Here is a 21,584-nt window from a genome sequence, read left to right on the forward strand (position 1 = left end):
CTATTGTCTAGGCAATTGTGAGCCACTGAAAAGTATTTGTAAAGAGTGGTACAAACAAAATGAATATTTTCAGATGATTGCTTGGGTGGCTTACAGCATTTTTTTCTCCTAGTGTTGTCACTGGACTATTGGTGTCCAGAGTACTCAGGAACTTGTTAGAAATACTAATTCTTGAACCCTGTCCCAGACATACTGAATCAGAAACTCTGAGGGGTAGGAAGAAGTCTGTGGTTTAACAAGCCCTCCAGCTGATTCTGATGGACTTTCAAGTTTAAAAACCATTCTATCAAAGGGATGTCAAGTAGGAGGCTCCTTCATAGTTAAGGTCCTGAAATAAGGACATAGATTAGAATCTTCATCTCACTAGCTGAACAGACCACTCGAGAGCTAAAAAAGTAAAGGTTGTGTAATCTATTTGTTTTTCATCTGTGAAGTAATTATCTGATTGATGGACATGCAATGATGACTACAGAATCGTTTTTATACCTATATTACTAAAATGTGTGATAAAGTAGGGGAATCAGTGAATAGAATGGTTTTAATACTGAAAGTTTTAGAGACCTTGGGAGTCTCCCTGCCTAGCTCACCAAGTAGCTATTTATGTTGCTCCCATATTTTCTCTGTCATCTACATCATTGTAATATCCTCCAGATTTTTTGATAGAGGCTAGTCATGACTAATCTATATAACACTACTGGAAATTCTTGTCTCTCTTATAACCTGTGGTTAATTTCTCCAGTGCTATTTTATATGGTTGCCATGTATTTTGGATTTCCTTATGATTAAAAGTCATGTCATATTTATTGCATTTTAGAGTTTGAGGTGGTACTGGACTCGTTTGTCAGTCTAATCAATGGAGCGCTGGACATAATGCTCCTGGAGAAAGGAACCTCAGAAACTGGCAGTTTAATATGGGGAAATAAAAGCAGTTAAGTTGATGATTTTGTATAGTCTTTCAACCAGTAATTTTATCAAAATGAAGGCAAGTGAGTATCTGGGCACTTAAAGAGTATTATATCAAACTTTGGAGGTCAAAAGTTCAGATTTCAAATCTCAACTTTGCCACTTATTGAGATATGTGACCTTGAGCAAGTCATTTGGTTTCCCTGAACTTTTAGTTTCCTCATTTGTGAAGTTGGAGTTGGTGGTGTTTCAGAGGGCAGTTGTATACCTTTGTAAACTCTACAGTGCTGTATTAGGTTACCTGCTAATATAATTGTTCACTATAGTTTCAGTGATATGATGCTTAATTAGGCAGCAGAGATACCAGAATAGCAGAGCCAATCCATATCTGCCCATGTCTTGATGTATATGCCCTTTCCCTAAAACATCTAGATAGTTCCAATTGGTACCATTTTCTTGGATCCATGGAGTCACTTGATGCTTGAGTAAATGTGAGGGTAGTTTGACCTTTCTAATTGATTGTTCTGGAAACCATGGAGTTCATTATTTTCTCTAACTTGACTAGGATTCCAAAATATATAACATTCAAGGATGTTTGGACAACAGGCAACTAAATTTCAAGAGAATAACAAGTATGGATTAATCACAGAATGCCCCAATTCAAAGTTTTGTGAAGAGATTCCATTCAGGAGGCAGTGTGGTATGGTGAAAAGAAAACAAATCAGTGTTTGAATTCTGTTTTAATCTACCATCCGAGACTCAGTTTTTTCATCTGCAAAATGGGGATTATATTTGAATCTACCTCATAGGGTGTTAGTGAGAATTAAATTAAAGAATATGTGTACACAGGTCTTGCACAATATCTGCAAATGCTGTTTTGTTTCCCAAGAACTCATTCCTTAGATAACAGAGTTGCCATGAGTTCTCAGGACCTTTTCTTTCATAGCCTCCCAAAATCCTTGGATTCCATACTATGGAAATATTTTGGAAGGACACGCAGTTCTGAGGCTTAGTATAATGAATGACACTGTTAAAGGACAAAATGCTTGAGAATCTGGGGATTCAATTAACTCTCACTCCATATTTTTCCAATTATAATATTTGCAACCTGTAAAAGCTACTAATCCCATGCAGTACCTTAGACCGAAATTTGAGATTCTGTGTCATCTGACCCTACCTACCATAATTCGACCCCACTATTTTTCTGAATTGTATTCTTGTCAAAGTGATGTATTCATTGTTCCCCAAACATACTAAGCACATTCCTACTTCTGCATCATTGCTCAAGCTATCCCCACTATAGAAGTCTTTTTTTTTCTTCCTTTGTACTTGTGTACAAGTTTCATTCTTTTTTTTTTTTCTTTTTTTTTTTTAATCCTCACCCAAGGATATTTTTCCATTTTTTGTACAGATAGAGTGGGAGGGAGAGAGAAGAAGGAGAGAGAGAGAGATGTGAAGGGACACATCGAGTGGCTGCCACCCGCACGACCAACCAGGGCCGGGGACAAACTGCAACCGAAGTACGTGCCCTTAGCGGGAACTGAACCCGGGTCTCTCCGGACCACAGGCCGACGCTCTAACCGCTGAGCCAAACTGGCCAGGGTACAAGATTCATTCTTAAGACCTAGCTTCAAGAGTGCCTCCTTCATAGAGCCTTGCCTGATTACCTCATCCCCTAGATCAAGTTGCTCTTCTGAACTACTATAGCATTATTACCCATGATGTTTGAATGGAAGGGTTGGTTGAGTGAATTATCAATACTTACACCAATCTGGAACTAACCTGGGTTCTGGATAAAGAGTCTGCTGGATGGGAAGACCTCTTTCACACATTTTCTGAACACTTACTTTGCACCAGGCACTTTTCTAAACAGTTTACAAATTCCAATAGTGAAATGCTTACTATAGATTGCTTTGAGCAACAGTTATTTGTGTTCTCACCAGTCTTGCTCCTCCTTCACATCCTAAAGAACACAGTGTAATTCTTTTTTTTTTTTTTATCCTCATCTGAGGACATTTTTTTTTTTTTTTTTTTTGCATTTTTTCTTCAGACAGAGCAGGAGAAAGAAAGGGAGGAAGAGAGAGAGAGAGAAACATCGATGTGAGAGAGACACATCGACTGGTTGCCACCCACACAACCCCAACTAGGGAACTAGGGCCGGGGACAAACTGCAACCGAGGTGCATGTCCTTAGCGGAAACCGAACCCAGGTCTCTCTGGGCCATGGGCCGATGCTCTAACCGCTGAGCCAAATTGGCCAGGGCTGTAATTTATTTTTTTGTTCTTTCCAGCATTTGGTATAGTTTATGGCATATAATTAACTGTTAAACAAATATCCACAAGAATAAATACATGAACTAATGCAAGGCTCAAAATGTAGCATTTAATGCCTTCCAATTTTTCATCCAGAAAAAGACAGAGCAAGCCCCAATTTAACAGTCCAGTCAAAGATAAAATGTCCCATGTCTTTCAGCTGGTCATTGCACTGCCCTTTTGCGCCTGGCATTATAAAGGTGTTAAAAATGTTTACTCGGAAAACTTTCACCAAGAAACTACCTAATGGGAGCCACCTGCAGCCTCGGGTTTTATGAACACTTTGATAGACAGCACATTAAGTAGCAACACTGGTTTACACATCAATTTTGCCATGTTAACCCCCAGCTTGGGCACATGGGGAGTTATTGTGATATTAACTTTTCATTATCATCATTGTAGAAAATATAATTTGGTCTGGCTCAGTCATTAGCAGACATAAAGCAGAATAATCTCAAAGTGCCTTAAGAAAATTGAACTTGGTAACAAAGCTTTTTTCCCTCATCTTCAGAGTTCAGTGAAGTAGATGACTGTCAAGGATTACTAGAGAAATATCCAAATGATTCCCTAAGTGGTAAGAGTAGTTGGGCTGTTTCTTCTCATTGCAAGTTTTGGTAGCTCTGTGGCCTCCCCAGTACTGATGTTTTTTTGTGTGTTTTTTTGTTTTGGTTTGGTTTTTGGTTTTTTGTGTTTTTTTTTTTTTTGCTGATTGCCACTGTTTTAGTATTTCCCTTTGGTGAAGTCTCTGAATTTTATTGGTTTCAGGAGTCTCAACCTTTTGCCTCCATTGGCACTCAAGTGAGAGAGAGTACAAATGGCCCAGCAACCACCTAATAGATAGATCCCTGTGGAGGAAAAATAGGTGTGTCTTTTGAGCCATATAAATCTGGATTATTACCCTGATTCTACAAGGGCTATAGGTAAAACACTTAAGTTTGAAAAATTTCAATTTCTTCATTTGTAAAATTGAAATAAATAGTACTCTATATGATTGTTGATCTGGTTTGAACAGTGGGTAAAAACATAGGTTTAGAGCCAAGCAGATCTGAGTTTGTCTCTTAGCTTTTCTACAGCTTGTGTGGCTTTCTCTCAACTTCAAATTTTTAATCTGTACATTGGAGATAAATAATCCCTCAGTGGGGCAGTGGTGAAGTGTAAATGAGATAATGCATGTAAAGAGTCTGATACATAGTAAGTACATAATGACAGCTACTGTGATTATTTTATAAGAAAGAAAGAGGACAGGGTATATATATATGGCTAACTATGGCAGAAGTTTATGATAAAAAATTATCTTAATTTACTTTTTTTCAATGACAAGTGATTTTTCCCCAGCCTCAGAAGACATTTGCCAATATCTAGAGACATTTTTTTATTGTCATGACTGGGGAACGTGCTACTGGTACAGAGTGAGTCAAGGCCAGAGATGCTGCTAAATATCTTGTGATGCACAGGGCAGCCCTCAACAACAAAACTCTCAATATGCTAAGGTTGAGCAAGCCTGCTCTAATTTGAAAAAAACACAACTTACTGATCTTATTGGGACATTTAGCAAGTCATTTGATTTAATGGTTGGCCTCGTATATTGCTCCTTTCTTCCCTTCAATTTATGGAGATTATGTACTATAAAATACCAAGTTAATCTATGATCATAGATTCCATCATGGATCTTGGTAAAGTTTTCTTTGCAATAGTATTGTCTAGAATGCACTATCACCTTTTATTTTTATATTCTGCTGTTTCTAGAACAGATAATTTGATTATTTTTGAATTTATAATCTCTCTCTTCTCACCCTGAGTCAAAGACAAAAGGTCACTGTACCACTAAAGGCCAACAAACTCCATCCAATACCCACTGAGACTATTTCCTTCCCTTTGAAGAGGAACAAATGAGAAACAATAACCCATTGGAACTGCATCTCATGTGAATAGACAAGATTTACTTAGTGGACATTGTTTTGCTCTGCAAGTGAGTCTTCCTTGAAAACAAAATAATTTATAGTAACTATCACTATCAATATTCCTTAGGGATTTTAAAGCAGTGTATAAGATAAAAATACAGACTGGAATTACAAGCAAAAGGAATCATGCTAGGAAGAACCAATATAACTCATGAAATGGAATGATAAATTTAGCTTAGGACTTACTGGTTACCTAAGGTAAAAATGGATATATGATTACTGTGACCTAAAACAAAAAACAAAACACACACACACACACACACGAAAGCTGGATTAAAAAATAAATTTTTTCTGCCTTGGAATCAGATTTCAGGTAGACCTTATCTCATGAAGCATAATATAAAGAATATTGTATGCAGCATTCCATTATTTTCTGCAGAGAATGACTTCTGTAGCTCAATCTAGAAAAATTTAAGGTTTAATAAATGTTTTTTTACATGGACCTAAGGTAAATAAGTTAAATTACTTTCTGGTTATATATATAATTTGGTATAAAATTAGACCTTGAAGAGTCTAAAAGATTGTATAGTCATGTCCTTTAGACTGCCTCATTAATATTACTTAACTAAATTATGATTTTCACTTAATAAAATACTTTTTTTATACAAAATGAGACTATCCTGTCAATTAATAAAGTATAGCTCTGGAAATAAAAGAGGTATAGCCTTAGATTCAGATTTTGACTGTTAGAGAGTCTAGGATATACCATGACAATAAACACTACACAAATCTTAGTAGTATTTTTTAAAATTAATTTATTTATTTTTGTTACAGATGTTTTTCCTTTTCCCCCCACATATTCTCTCCTCCCCTTCCCTCCCTGCCCTGTCCCCAGCTTTGTTGTCCATGTCCATTGTTCATGCATACATGCATATAAGTTCTGTGGTTTATCTCTCCCCCAGCACACCCTCTTCTGGGAATTGTCAGTCTGTACCCCACTTCCACATCTCTGGGACTACCCCATTCTTCAAACAGTTATGGTCTTTACATTCCACAAATAAGTGAGATCATATGATACTTGTCTCTCTCTGTTTGGCTTGTTTTGCTTAGGATAACACTTTCCAGAGCCCTCCATGTAGTCTCAAAGGATAAGAGATCTTTCTTTCTTACAGCTGCATAGAACTCCATTGTGTATATGTACTACAGCTTTTTTATGCATTCGTCTACTGATGGAAACTTGGGCTGTTTCCAGATCTTAGCGATTGTAAATAGTGCTGCTACAAACATGGGGGTACATATATTTTTTCTGATTGGTGGTTCAGGGTTCTTAGGGTATATTCCTAGAAGTGGGATCACTGGATCAAATGGAAGTTCAATTTTTAATTTTTTGAGGTAACAACATATTGTTTTCCATAGTGGCTGCACCAGTCTGCATTCTCACCAGCAGTGTACTAGAGTCCGCTTTTCTCTACACCTTTGCCAACACTTGTTGTTTGATGATTGGTTGATGGCGGCCATTCTGACAAGTGAGAGGTGATACCTCATTGTTGTTTTAATTTGCATCTCTCTGATGATTAGTGATGTTGAGCATTTCTTCATATGTCTCTTAGCCATTTCTTTATATGTCTCTTAGCCATTTCTTTGTCCTGTTTGGAGAGGTGTCTATTTAGTTCCTCTGCTCATTTCTTAATTGGGTTCTTTATCTTCCTTTTGTTGAGTTGTATGAGCAATCTATATATATTGGAAATTAAACCCTTACCTGATATATCATTGGCAATTATGCTCTCCCATACCGTGGGTAGCCTTTCCATTTTGATGATTGTATCTTTTGCTGTGCAGAAGCTTTTGAGTTTGATGCAGTCCCATGTGTTTATTTTCTTCTTTGTTTCTGTTGCCTTAGATGATATGTCAGTGAAAATTCTGTTCTGTATGATGTCTTCAATTTTTGTCCCTACAGTTTCTTCTAGGATTTTTATGGATTCACGAGTCACATTTAAGTCTTTTATCCATTTTGAGTTTATTCTTGTATAGAGTTTATTCTTAATGGTCTAGTTTCATTTTTTTGCATGTAGCTGTCCAATTTTCCTAACACCATTTATAAAAGAGGCTGTCTTACTCCACTGTATGCTCTTGCCACCTTTGACAAATTTTAATTGAGCATATTGCTTTGGGTCCATTTATGGGTTCTCTGTTCTGTTCCACTGGTCCATATGCCTGTTCTTGTACCAGTACCAGGCTGTTTTGCTTACAGTGGTTTTGTAGTATAACCTGAAATCTGGTAATGTGATCCCTCCAACTTTGTTCTTTTTTTTCAAGATTGCTGGGGCTATTCTAGGTCTTTCTTGGTTCCATAGGAACTTTTGAAGTAGTTGTTCTAATTCTGTGAAGTATGCCCTTGGTATTTTGATGGGGATTACATTTATTCTATAGATTGCTTTGGGTAGAATGGACATTTTAATGATGTTAATTCTTCCAATCCATAAATAGGGTATGTGCTTCCACTTTTTTATATCTTCCTATATTTCTTTTTTCAATGACTTGTAGTTTTCTGCAAATAGGTCCTTTATTTCTTTGGTTAAGTTTATTCCTAGCTATCTTAATTTTTTTGCCGCAAAGGTCAATGGGATTGTTTTCTTAGTTTCTCTTTCTGTGAGTTCATCATTGTTGTATAAGAATGCCATCGATTTCTTGACGTTAATTTTGTATCCTGTCACTTTTCCAAATTCACTTATTAAGACTAGTACATTTTTGATGAAGTTGTTGGGGTTTTGTACATATAGTATCATGTCATCGGCTAATAACGACAGTTACAGTTTCACTTCTTCCTTTCCAATTTGTATCCCTTTTATTTTTTCTTCCTCTCTGATTGCTGCGGCTAAGACTTGCAGTACTATGTTAAATAAGAGTGGTGAAAGTGGGCATCCTTGTCTTGTTCCTGTTCTAAAGGGAAATGCTTTTAATTTTTTCCCATTGAGTATAACGTTGGCTGTAGGTCTTTCATATATGGTCTTTATTATGTCAAGATATGATCCCTCCATTCCCACATTGCTGAGTGTTTTTATCAGAAATGGATGCTGTATTTTGTCGAAGGCTTTTTCGGCATCTATCGATATGATCATGTGGTTTTTATTCTTCATTTTATTTATGTGGTGTATCACGTTTATTGATTTGCAAATATTGTACCAGCCTTGCATCCCTGGGATGAATCCCACTTGATCATAGTGAGTAATTTTTTTGGTTATGGCTGCATGCAATTTGCTAGTATTTTGTTCAGGATTTTGGCATCTATGTTCATCAGGGCTATTGGCCTATAGTTTTCTTTCTTTTTAGTGTCTTTTTCTGGTTTTGTAATTAGAATGGTGCAGGCCTCATAAAACGAGTTTGGAAGTCTCCTTTTTGTTGAATTTTTAAAAATAGTTTGAAGAGAATGGGTGTTAGTTCTTCTTTGAATATTTGGTTAAACTCCCCCATGAAGCCATCTGGGCCTGATGGGTGAGTCTTGAGTACATATTCAATTTCTTTTGTTGTTATTGGTCTGTACAAGTGTTCTATCTTTTCCTGGTCCAGTTTTGGGAAACTAGGTGCTTCTTGAAATTTGCCCATTTCGCTTAGATTTTCAAATTTGTTGCCATATAATTGTTCATAGTAGTTGTTAACGATCTTTTGTATTTTTGTGGTGTCAGTTGTTACTTCTCCGCTTTCATTTCTAATTTTGTGTATTTGCGTTCTCTCTCTTTTTTTCTTAGTGTGTCTACTAATGGTCCATCAATCTTGTTTATCTTTTTGAAAAACCAGCTGTTTGTTTCATTGATCCTTTGAATTGTTTTCTTGGACTCTATGTTATTTATTTCTGCTCTGTCTTTACTATTTCCTTCCTTCTACTTGCTCTGGGGTTTTCTTTTTGTTTACTCTCTAGTTCTTTAAGTTGTGAGTTTAGATAGTCCATTAGAGATTTTTCTTGTTTTTTAAGGTAGGCCTGTAGTGCTATAAACTTCCCTCTCAGAACTGCATTCACTGCATCCCATAGATTGTGTGTTGTTGTGTCTTCATTTTCATTTGTTTCCAGGAGGTTTTTAATTTCTTCCTCGATCTCCTCAGTAACACATTCATTGTTTAATAACATGCTATTTATCTTCCATGTGTTCAAATGTCTTTGCATGTTCTTGTTGCAATTGATTTCTAGTTTAATGCCATTGTGATCTGAGAAGATGCTGGATATGATTTCAGTCTTCTTGATCTTGTAGAGACTTGTTTGTGCCCTAACATGTGGTCTATCTTTGAGAATGTCCCATGTGCACTTCAGAAGAATGTGAATTCTGTAGTTTTGGGGTGTAATCTCTGTACATATCTATAAAATCCATTTGATCTAGTGTTGTATTCAGAGTCTCTGTTTCCTTGCTAATTTTTTGGCTGGAGGTTCTATCCTGTGATGTCACAGGGGTGTTGAAGTCCCCTGCTATGATTGTATTGCTATCAATTTCTCCTGTGAAGTCCTCCAGAAGATTTTTAATATATTTTGGTGCTCTTATATTGGGTGCATATATGTTTATCAAGGTTATTTCTTCCTGTTGGATAGATCCCTTCAATATTATGTAGTGGCTTTCTTAGACAGTAGTTATGGCCTTCCTTTTGAAATCTATTTTATCAGATATGAGTATTGTTACCCCAGCTTTTTTTTCTTTCCATTTGCTTGGAAGATTTTTTTCATCCCTTCACTTTCAACCTATGTGAGTCTTTTGTTGTGAGGTGGGTCTCTTGTTAACAAGATGTAGATGAGTCATGCTTTCTTATCCAATCAGCTACTCTTTGTATTTTTATGGGAGCATTCAATCCATTTACATTTAAGGTGATTATTGATATGTACTTATTTATTGCCATTTTTGTTTGGTGTGGTTATATTTTTCTTCCTATTTCTTCTGCTAATTACAGCAGTCCTTTTTACATTTCTTGCAGTGCTGGTTTGGTGCTAATGTATTCCCTTAGCCTTTTTTTTTTTTTTTTTTTTTTTTGTCTGGGAAGCTCTTTATTTGACCTTCAATTTTGAATGATAGCCTTGCTGGGTAGAGTAGTCTTGGGTTCAGGTCCTTGTTTTTCATAACCTTGATTACCTCATGCCACTCTGTTCTGGCCTATAGTGTTTCTTTTAAGAAGTTAGCTGAGATCCCTATGGGGTTTCCTTTGTAGGTAACCTGTTGCTTCTCTCTTGCTGTTTTGGGGATTCTCTCTTTGTCTTTAATTCTTGGCACTTTGATTACTATGTGTCTTGATGTGGGCCTGTTTGGGTTCTTTTTACTTGGGGCTCTCTGTGCTTCTTGAACTTGAATGTCTTCTTCCTTCACCAAATAAGGGAAGTTTTCTATCACTATTTCTTCAAATATATTCATTAACCCTTGCTCATTTTCTTCTTCTTTGGAGACCCCTATGATGAGAATGTTATTACGTTTCCAGTTGTCCCACAGTTCTCTTAAGCTGTTTTCCTGTTTTTTTAAATTAGTTTTTTTCTTTTGGTTTTCTGATTGGTTGATTTTTTCTACCCTATATTCTAATTCACTGATACAGTCCTCAGCTTCCCCTACTCTGCTATTTAGACTTTCTAATGTGTTTTTTTATTTGTGATATGTCATTCTTCATTTATTCTTGGTGGTTTTTAATTTCCAACTGGTTGATTTTCAACATTTCAATGTCTTTACTCATGGTGCTCATGTTCTTACACATGCTGTTGAGCTGCCTCAAGATCATGGCTCTGAATTCTAGTTCTGTTAACTTGCTTAACTGCACCTCATTTATCTCATCTTCAGTAGAGGTCTCTTGTTCTTTTATTTGGCTTTTATTTCTTTTTTTCAGCATTTTGGGTATCACAGTGGGCTTTGGAGTCTGCCAAGTTATCCCTGTTGGTGTTGGTGTTCTTCTGTTTGTGGCTCCCTCTCCTGGGTTTGGATGAACCATTGAAGACTCCCGTTAAACACCATTGTCTAGTCTTACTTTTCTGGTTAGCGTTGCAAGCCCAGGGAATGGTAGTTATCCTCTAGCTTTTTTGCCTGGAGGCTATCATTAAAAGTCACCTGAAGAAACTTGGTTTCTGAGTTGACTGAAAAACTCCCTGAGGTGCTCAGTGTAAGAGGATTTCCTGAGGGTGGGGAAGATGATAGTTGTTAATGGGCCTCAATTAGTATTTCATTGGCCACCAGGTGAGGTTGAATCTCCAAGGGAGGGGCCACTGCTTTTCCCATGGCCCTGCATAGGAATAAGATGACCACAATCCTGTGTGGCTGCAACTCAGCAAAAGCTCTGAACACCCTCCAAATCCCGAGTGTCCCCACACAGTTCCAGTCCAGTCTGCCCTCCCTCTGCCAGAGCCCACGGTGAGTCGCTGCTGCTAATTTAGCCTCTCTTCTGGCTCTGCACTGTGGAGCCGCTTGGGACTTTAACCCAAGGGCACCGCTCCCAGCAATGGGCTCCACTCCCAGCAATGGTCGCTGCTTCCATCTAAGGCTGTTATTCCGGGGGGAGGTTGTGACAGCTCCTAGCCGAGGGCACAGCACCCAGTTGAGGTCACAGATCCCAGCAGAGGCCACTGCAGCTCCCAGCTGAAGGTGCAGGTCCCAGTCGAGGCCAGCACAGCTCCCAGTCCCGGCTGCTGCAGACTGTGGGCTCCTGGCCTCCTCTCACATCTTCGCAAGCCTACCAGGATTGAGTCAGTGTCCCTGGTTATGTGGTCTTCCAAGCTGCTTTTCGGTTTCCTTTTTCTGACGGTTGTCTTTATTTTTGTTGTAATTCCAGTTTGGTCCTGGGAGATGGTCTGTGTAGCTTCCATTTACTCCACTGCCACTTTAAGTCTCCCAAATCTTAGTAGTTTAATACAACAAAAATATTTTGATCACTCATGCTACATGTCCAGCTTGGGTCAAGTTTGCTCTGTGTAGTCACTCCATAGCATCTCATGACATCACCTCAGCACCATGCTTCAGGGATTACCAGACCAGGGCAAGAGGGCTCTGGAAGCTCTAAAATGGGAGCCATTAAATTCTTCTACCCAGAATTAACACCCAGCACTTCGCTTACACATCATTGGTCAAAGCAAGTCACATAGCCATGCCCAATTTCAAAGGTACTGGATTTGCATTCCTCAGGTGTGCATATTTCTTTTCCTAGAGATACTTTTTGTGTAGCAGTTGTAATGCCTATCAGAATTGACAGCCAGACAGGTGAAAGAGTTGTCATTCTGTTTTGTGAATTAGGTAGGGTTCCTGGTGCTCTCACACAGATGAGTGGCTATCCCAAAAATGCATAGGACTGAACTTCAGGGATGTCTGCAGACAAGGCCAAATTTCTGCAAAAATAGAACTTTGGAACTTCTCAATCACCTGGTTTGAAACCTGCTACTCAAAAATATTTCAGTTCTCTGTGACATGTCATTCCCATTCCCACTTGTTTAAAATGGGGATATGCTTTCAGTACCTGAACCAAATCTCTTCTATGTCTAGTAGTTTAGGAAGGAAGATTCTTTGGCTAGTCAAGCAGGACAATGAAGCTGTCTGACTTTCTGAGGACTTTTTAGCTCCTAGTAGCGGAACTAAGTTCGGAACCCACAGAGCATGCAGTTTTCTGTTTTTTGACTTCACTCTTTACAGGCCTCTGACTTAAAAATACACCTGTGATGCAAGTTGGTTTTGCTGCTGCCAACTTGGAATAAAGTGAGGTGGGATTAGTATTCCCAAGTCAAGATAGCAGTTTAGTGTAAACTCATGTAGACAGCCTAACAGTGGTTCTCAACCTTCCTAATGCCGCAACCCTTTAACAAAGTTCCTCATGTTGTATGTGGGTGTATCTGAATGTGTGCAGACCCACCTGGAGAAGGATAGAGGAGCGGTGTCTTGGTTTCTAAGACCATGGGAAATATGTGTTTTCTGATGGTCTTAGGTGACCCTTGTGAAAGAGTAGTTCGACCCCCAAAGGGGTTGCAACCCACAGGTTGAGAACCGCTGGCCTAGGAGCTTCTCTACCCTTTTCCTGCTGCCATCCTCCAAGGTGCAGAAAGTCGGAGTTGTATACATGACTGTCCCACAACGCACTAACAGGTGTGTCACATTAATTATGGAAATATTGATAGTGCTAGACATTTTGAAAGGAATAGCATTATAGCTGTTATTTTTGTTACCAAATGTACTCAATTTACTTATATGCACCCCACAAAACACATTATTTATTAATGTACACAATTATTTAATCTTAGTGCATTGATTAGAGTATACAACATGGTACCAGACAGCTCTAGCTAGCTGACTTAGCTGTCAAAATTTCCCAGTTGGTTTTGGTACAATTGTTCTTCCTCCTTCTGTAATCACAAGTGTCTAAGTATGCTTCTTCTGGAGGGAACTTGAAGGAGAAAGAAATGGACCTTAGTAAGTGACATGCATTGGGAGCACAAGAATTATTAGACTTTCCAGAAAAATGCAGGAGTGAGACGTAGAGGGAAGCGGATAGAAGCAAAGAAACTTGAAGGTCAGAAAAAAATGTAAGTGGAAAATATTTCATGGAGATTTGAAAAGGAGAAAAGGAACTTTCAGGAAAGGCTTACTCCATAATATCCATTCCATAAATCTAATTTCCTGAATTAATTGCCTCCACTACACTGCCTTCTACCTCCCTGGACCTTTTTATTTTTAAAATAACTGCTACCAAATGGCTTAAGTTTTTAATTCTTTACTTTTTTACAGCCTACAGCTTCATACAAAAGTGTGAGTGCCCTATCCAGATGGACTGTGTACCTCATTTGGGAAGAATAGTGGCCGATTTTCATCATGTGGGCCTTTAAGAACTCTCTAGGTAGCCCTAAAATACATAAAAGTGCAAATAGTGGACAGGAAATTTAGCAATGTCTCTTGCTGAACAGTCAGAGTTTCGACTTGAGTCAGTTCACATTTCTTTTACTGTTGGTTAGAACTACCAGCCTTGCCGGCAGGTTAGAATATGGGGGAGAGGTGGGAGGAGAGAGGGGGTGAGAGGTGGTAGGAGAGGGGAGCACAGAGCATAAGTCTTCTCTTGGGAGGTGAAGCTTTCTGTTCTGAAATTGCTTTAACTACAGGTTTTCCCAGCAATTCTTGGTGCTTGATTCTGATTTTGGCCATATGGCTCTGCTTACAAAATTCCTCAGTCTCTTCCAATTGATGTTTTTTCACCACCGTGATTACAAACTGACTACTTGCTTTGCTTAGAGCTTTTAATCATTTTAAATAATAAACTCTTCAAGTCTTTGTTTGTTGGCACACACAACTGAACACATTATTGCAAATAATCAATTCTCACCTGCTTTGATTCAGTGATTAGCCATTGATCTTAATTGTTTTTACAATGTCCACCTGAGCAATCAGGAAATGAAGCGCTACCTCACACTTTCAGCAAGTTGCAAAGGCCTAACTATGGTATTTCCTTATTGACTGTTTCCTTGCTCGAAGGAGGCTGTGTTCAGATGTTTTGGCTTGAAAGGCAGACGCAGCACAGCTGAAATCAAGCTTTGACATTTTAAACCAATTCCCAGCTGACTCTGGGAAGTGATGGAGACAGATTAAGCTCTGTATCATAAAAAGAGACAGACCTCCAACTGGACACTGAAACCCAGTCACATCATAGTATAAACACAGAAAATGTAACTGTGACTTTGGGACACAGATTTTTCCTTGTTTCAAAAGAGACCTATTTGTTTAAGGAGTTTTTGTTTTGTTTTGCTTAGCTCTCGTTTATTTTCCTATATCATTGGTGCAGATGAAAGATTAGTGATGCTTTGTTTTTTTCCTGTGGTTCTGTTGTATTATCCTTTGTGGTTGGGTCTCAGAAATTCTGAAACATAACTATCAACAATTGTAATATAGACATTTTGCTTGAATGGAAGTTTGTGTTTCCACTTGAAGATTTTTTTTTTTAGTTTTTATTTTATTTTTAATTTTATTTTTGTTACAGATGTTTATCCTTTTTTACCCCGTTGACACCCTCCTCCCCATCCCCACAGCCCCATCTCCGGCTTTGTTATCCATGTCCATTGGTTATGCATACATGCGTATAAGTTCCGTGGTATATCTCTTCCCTCCCCCTACCACCCCCTCTTCTGAGGGTTGTCAGTCTGTACCCTACTTCCATGTTTCTGGGTTTACCCTATTCCTCAGATTGTTATGTTCATTTTATTCCACAAATAAGTGAGATCATGTGATACTTGTGTTTTTCTGCTTGGCTTGTTTGGCTTAGGATAATACTTTCCAGGTCCCTCCATGTTGTCTCAAAGGATAAGAGATCTTTCTTTCTTACAGCTGCATAGTACTCCATTGTGTATATGTACCACAGCTTTTTTTATCCATTCACCTACTGATGGACACTTGGGCTGTTTCCAGATCTTAGCAATTGTAAATAGTGCTGCTATGAACATGGGGGTACATATATTCTTTCTGATTGGTGTTTCAGGCTTCTTAGGGTATATTCCTAGAAGTGGGATCACTGGGTCAAATGAAAGTTCAATTTTTAATTTTTTTTTGAGGTAACACCATATTGTTTTCCATAGTGGCTGCACAAGAGCACCACTTGAAAAATTTTATGACAAGTCCCACATAGGTAGTTTCCTGTGAGAGGAATGTACTGACTATCCCCCAGTCAACTACCACTTACGCCTTGTCTCCTTAGTGATTCTTATCAGGACTCAGTTCAAGGGGCTGTTGCTCTTAGAACACTTCGTGACCAGCCCTCCACCTCACACCCCAAGCTGACTTGATAACTTTTTTCCTTCATGCCCACCATACCTTAAACAGACCTCTAGCATAACTCTATTTATTTGTTGGCATTTCTGCCCTTACTGTTACAGTGTGTACCCCAAAGGAAGAAGCCACAAAGCAGTGAGCACAAGGTCTATTGAGATCCTGTGGTCTACAGGAGAGAACAAATGCCACAGATTTTGGAGTCTTTCTCACCTAAGCTTGGATCCCAGCTCTACAGATGAATAAACTGGGTGAATTTAGGCAATTTATATAACCTCTCTGAACCTCAGTTTCTTCTTTTTTCTATTTTTAAAACTTGTTAAACTTATCTATATTGTTGATTTTATTACAGATGTCCCCCCTTTTATCCCCCATTGACCCCCTTCTCTCCAAACCCGACACCCTACTGCCTTCCCCATCCTATTTTTTGTGTCCTTTGGTTATGCATATATGCATAGAAACTGTTTGGTTTATCTCTTCCTGCCCTCCCTCCCCCCTTCACTTTGAGGATCATCAGTATAACAACACATTTGTACTTACTAATTCCTCATCTTCTTCACCCATCCACCCAATAACCTACGATTTGGAAAGCAACATAAAGTTCTTTGTATCTATGAGTCTTTTTCTGTTCTGCTTTTTCATTTTGTTTGTGGATTCAGTTGTTGATAGATATCTATTTATTGCCATTTTATTGTTGATATTTTTTTACTCTTCTCCTTTAAGAAGACGCTTCAACATTTAATATAATACTGGTTTGGTGGTGATGAACTCCTTTAGCTTTTTCTTGTTTGGGAAACTCTTTATATGTCGATCAATTCAAAATAATAGCTTTGTAGGGTACAGTAATCTTGGTCATAGGTCCTTGCTTTTCATCACATTGAATATCTCTTACCACTCCTTCCTGGCCTGCAAAATTTCTTTTGAGAAATCAACTGACAGTCTTATGGGAGCTCTTTTGTAGGTAAAAAAGTGATTTTTTCTTCCTGCTTTTGAGATTCTCTCTTACTTACTTACTTTATTTATTTATTTATCTTTTTTTTCTGCTTCTTACTACAGTTTATCTTTGTTATTTTATTTTAAATTAATTTATTTTTGTTACAGATGATTCTTCTTCCCCCCCTAATTTCCTCTTCCCCCTCACTCCCCACCCTGTCCCCATCTTTGTTGTCCATGTCCATTGTTCATGCATACATGCATATAAGTTCTGTGTTTATCTCTCCCCCACAAACTCCTTTTCTGAGGATTATCAGACTATACACCACTTCCACGTCTCTGGGACTGCCCCATTCCTCAGACTGTTATGTTCATTATATTCCACAAATAAGTGAGATCATATGATACTTGTCTTTCACTGTTTGGCTCGTTTCACTTAGGATGATACTTTCCAGGTCCCTCCATGTCGTCTCAAAGGTAAGAGATCTCTCTTACAGCTGCCTAGTACTCCATTGTGTATATATATGTACCACTGCTTTTTTATCCATTCATCTACTGATGGACATTTGGGCTGTTTACAGATCTTAGCTATTGTAAATAGTGCTGATACGAACATAGAGGTACACATACTCTTTACGACTTGTGTTTCTGGCTTCTCTAGGTATATTCCAAGAAGTGGGATCAGTAGATCAAATGGAAGTTCAATTTTTAATTTTTTGAGGTAATACCATATTGTTTTCCATAGTGGATGCACCAGTCTGCATTCCCAACAGCAGTGTACTAGAGTCAACTTTTCTCCACAAACATGCCAACACTTGTTGTCTGATGATTTGTTGATGGCGGCCATTCTGACAGGTGTGAGGTGATACCTCATTGTTATTTTAATTTGCATCTCTCTGATTAATGATGTTGAGCATTTCTTTGGAAAGGTGTCTATTTGGTTACACTTCCCATTTTTAATTGGGTTCTTTGTCTTCCTTTTGTTGAGTTGTGTGAGCACTCTCTATATATTGGAAATTAACCACTTATCTGATATATCATTGGCAATTATGCTCGCCCATACAGTGGGTAGACTTTCCGTTTTGATGATTGTAGCTTTTGCTGTGCAGAAGCTTTTTAGTTTGATGTAGTACCATGTGTTCATTTTCTCCTTTGTTTCTGTTGCCTTAGGTGATGTATCAGTGAAAATTCTGCTGCATAGGATGTCTGAAATTTTGTTGCCTACAGTTTCTTCTAGGATTTTTATGGATTCATGAGTCACATTTAAGTGTTTTACCCATTTTGAGTTTATTCTTGTGTATGGTGTAAGTTGATGGTCTCGTTTCATTTTTTTTTGCATGTAGCTGTCCAATTTTTCCAACACCATTTATTAAAGAGGCTGTCTTTCCTCCACTGTACGTTCTTGCCACCTTTGTCAAATATGAATTGTGCGTATTGCCCAGGGTCCATTTCTGAATTCTCTGTTCTGTTCCATGGGTCTATATGCTTATTCTTGAGCCAGTACCAGGCTGTTTTGATTACAGTGACTTTTTAGTATAACCTGAAATCTGGTAATGTGATCTCTCCAACTTTATTCTTCTTTTTCAAGATTGATGTAGTTATTTGAGGTCTTTTCTGGTTCCATGTGGACTTTTAAAGTATATTTTCTAGTTCTGTGAAGTATGCCCTTGGTATTTTGATCTGTATTGCATTGAATCTATAGAATGCTTTGGGTAATATGGACATTTTAATGATGTTGATTATTCCAATGCATGAACAAGGATTGTTTTTTATATCTTCCTCTATTACTTTTTTCAATGTCCTGTAGTTTTCTGTGAATAGGTCCTTGATTTCTTTGGTTAAGTTTATTCCTAGGTATCTTAATTTTTTTGCCACAATGATAAATGGGATTGTTTTTTTTAGTTTCTCTTTCTGTGAGTTCACCATTGGTGTATAAGAATGCCATCAATTTCTTGACATTAATTTTGTATCCTGGTACTTTGCAAAATTCATTAACTAAGTCTAGTAAATTTTTGATGGAGTCTTTGGGGTTTTCTACATATAGTATCATGTCATCTGCAAATAATGACAGTTTCACTTCCTCCTTTCCCATTTGGATCCCTTTTATTTTTTCTACCTGTCTGATTGCTGTGGCTAAGTCTTCCAGTACTATGTTAAATAAATGTGGTGAAAGTGGGCATCCTTGCCTTGTTCCTGTTCTTAAGCGAAATGCTTTGAATTTTTGCCTATTGAGTATGATATCAGCTGTAAGTCTTTCATATATGGCATTTATTATGTTGAGATATGATTCCTCAATTCCCAGGTTGCTGAGTGTTTTTATCAGAAATGGGTGCTGGATTTTGTAAAATGCTTTTTCAGTGTACATTGATTTAATCATATGATTTTAATCTTTCATTTTGTTCTATGTGATGTATCACATTTATTGATTTACGAATATTGTACTAGGCTTGCATCCCTGGAGTGAATTCCACTTGGTCATGGTGAATAATTTTTTTGATGTATCGCTGGAACCGGTTTGCTATTATTTTGTTCAGGATTTTGGGGTCTATGTTAGTCAAGGATATTGGTTTGTAGTTTACTTTCTGTGTAGTGTCTTTTTCTGGTTTTGGAATTAGAATTATGCTGGCCTCATATAATGAGATTGGAAGTCTTCCTTCTTGAAGTTTTTGAAATAGTTTGAGGAGAATGGGTATTAGTTCTTCTTTGAATGTTCGGTAAAATTCCCCTGTGAAGCTGTCTGGGCCTGGGTTTTTGTTTGTTGAGAGAGTCTGGATTACAGCTTCTATTTCTTCAGTGGTTATTAGTCTATTCAAATTTTCTATATATTTTCTCATTCAGTTTTGGGAGACTATGTGTTTCATAAATTTGTTCATTTCGCTTAGATTATTGAATTTGTTGCCATGTAGTTGTTCATAACATTTGTTAACAATTTGTTGTATTTCTGTGGTGTCAGTTCTTATTTCTCCTTTTTTATTTCTGATTTTGTGTATTTAGGTTCTCTCTCTGTGTTTCCTGGTGAGTTGAGCTAAGGGTCCATCAATCTTGTTTATCTTTTCAAAGAAACAGCTCTCTGTTTCATTGATCCTTTGAATTGTTGTTTCCTTCTCCATGTTGTTTATTTCTGCTCTGATCTTTACTATTTTCTTCCTTGTACTTCCTTGGGGGTTTTCTTTTTATTTGCTTTCTAGTTCTTTAAGTTGTAAGATTTGATATTCTGTTAGATATTTTTCTTGCTTCTTGAGGTAGGCCTATAGTGCTATGAACTTCCCTCTCAGAACTGCATTCACTGCATCCCATAGATTTTGTGTTGTTGTGTGTTCATTTTCTTTGTTTTCCAGAAAGTTTTAATTTCTTCCTTGATCTCCATGGTATCCCATTCATTGTTCAATAACATGCCGTTTAGCCTCCATGTTTTCAAATGTCTTTGCATGTTCTTCTTGCAGTTGTTTTTTAGTTGCATGCCATTGTGATTTGAGAAGATGCTTGATCTAATTTCAATGTTCTTGAACTTGTGGAGACTTAGTTTGTGTCCTAACATGTGGTCTGTCTTTTAGAATGTCCCAAATGCACTTGAGAAGAATGTGAATTCTGTAGTTTTGGGCTGCAATTCTCTGTAGATATCTATTAAATCCATTTGACCTAGCGCCTCATTTAGAGTCTTTGTTTGCTTGTTAACTTTTGTCTAGAAGATGTATCCAGTCATGTCATCGGGGTGTTGAAGTTCCCTACTATGATTGTATTGCTGTCAATTACTCCTTTGAAGTCCACCAATAGATTTTTAATATATGTTAGTGCTCCCATATTCAGTGCATATATGTTTACCAAGGTTATATCTTTCTGTGGAATACATCTTTTCAATATTATGTAGTGGCCTTCTTTGTCTCTAGTTATGGTCTTCATTTTGAAATCTACTCTATGAAATATGAGTATTGCTACTCAAGCTTTTTTTTGCTTTCCATTTGCTTGAAAGATTTTTTTCCATCCCTTCACTTTCAACCTATGTGAGTCTTTTTTTTTTCCAGATCTCATGAGCAGAGATAGGCTCTTTTTTTTTTTCCCATTTTTTGTACAGACAGAGTGGGAGGGAGAGAGAGGAAGAGAGAGAGAGGGAAACATCGATGTGAAAGGGACACATCGAGTGGCTGCCACCCGCACGACCAACCAGGGCCGGGGACAAACTGCAACCGAGGTACATGCCCTTAGCGGGAACCGAACCCGCGTCTCTCCGGACCGCAGGCCGACGCTCTAACCGCTGAGCCAAACCGGCCAGGGCAGTCTTTTTTTTTTTGAGGTGGGTCACACCATATATGTGAGTCATTTTTTTTATCCAGTCAGCTATTCTGTATCTTTTTACCAAAGAATTTAAACCATTCACATTTAAGGTGATAATTGATATGTACATATTTATCACTATTTTTGTTTAGTGTGGTTTTATTTTTGTTCCTATTTCTTGTACTAATTTCAGAAAGAATATGGAATGGTTCACAAATGTTTGTGTCATCCTTGTGCAGGGGCCTTGTTAATCTTCTCTGTATCCTTCCAATTTTAGTATATGTGCTGCCGAAGGGAGCACCATCCCTTCACATTCAACCTACGTGAGTCTCTGTTGTGAGGTGGGTCTCTTATAAACAACACATAGATGAGTCATGCATTCTTATCCAGTCATCTACTCTGTGTCTTTTTATCAGAGCATTCAAACCATCCACATTTAATGTGATAATTGATATGTACTTATTTATTGCCATTGTTCTTTAGATTGGTATTATTTTTATTTTTCTTCCTATTTCTCCTGCTAT

The 21,584-nt window shown here is 37.8% G+C and overlaps 1 non-coding gene across 1 annotated transcript; it reads right to left on the reverse strand.

Annotated features, from left to right (window-relative positions):
• Positions 1-21,254: 21,254 nt before the first annotated feature.
• LOC118636732 lies at positions 21,255-21,361 on the reverse strand. The gene has a single exon (XR_004960719.1). It is a non-coding gene; the product is annotated as a U6 spliceosomal RNA (small nuclear RNA).
• Positions 21,362-21,584: the final 223 nt, after the last annotated feature.

Source organism: Molossus molossus, unplaced genomic scaffold, assembly GCF_014108415.1.
Source record: "Molossus molossus isolate mMolMol1 unplaced genomic scaffold, mMolMol1.p scaffold_m16_p_2, whole genome shotgun sequence".
In the NCBI taxonomy this organism is placed as follows: domain Eukaryota; kingdom Metazoa; phylum Chordata; class Mammalia; order Chiroptera; family Molossidae; genus Molossus; species Molossus molossus.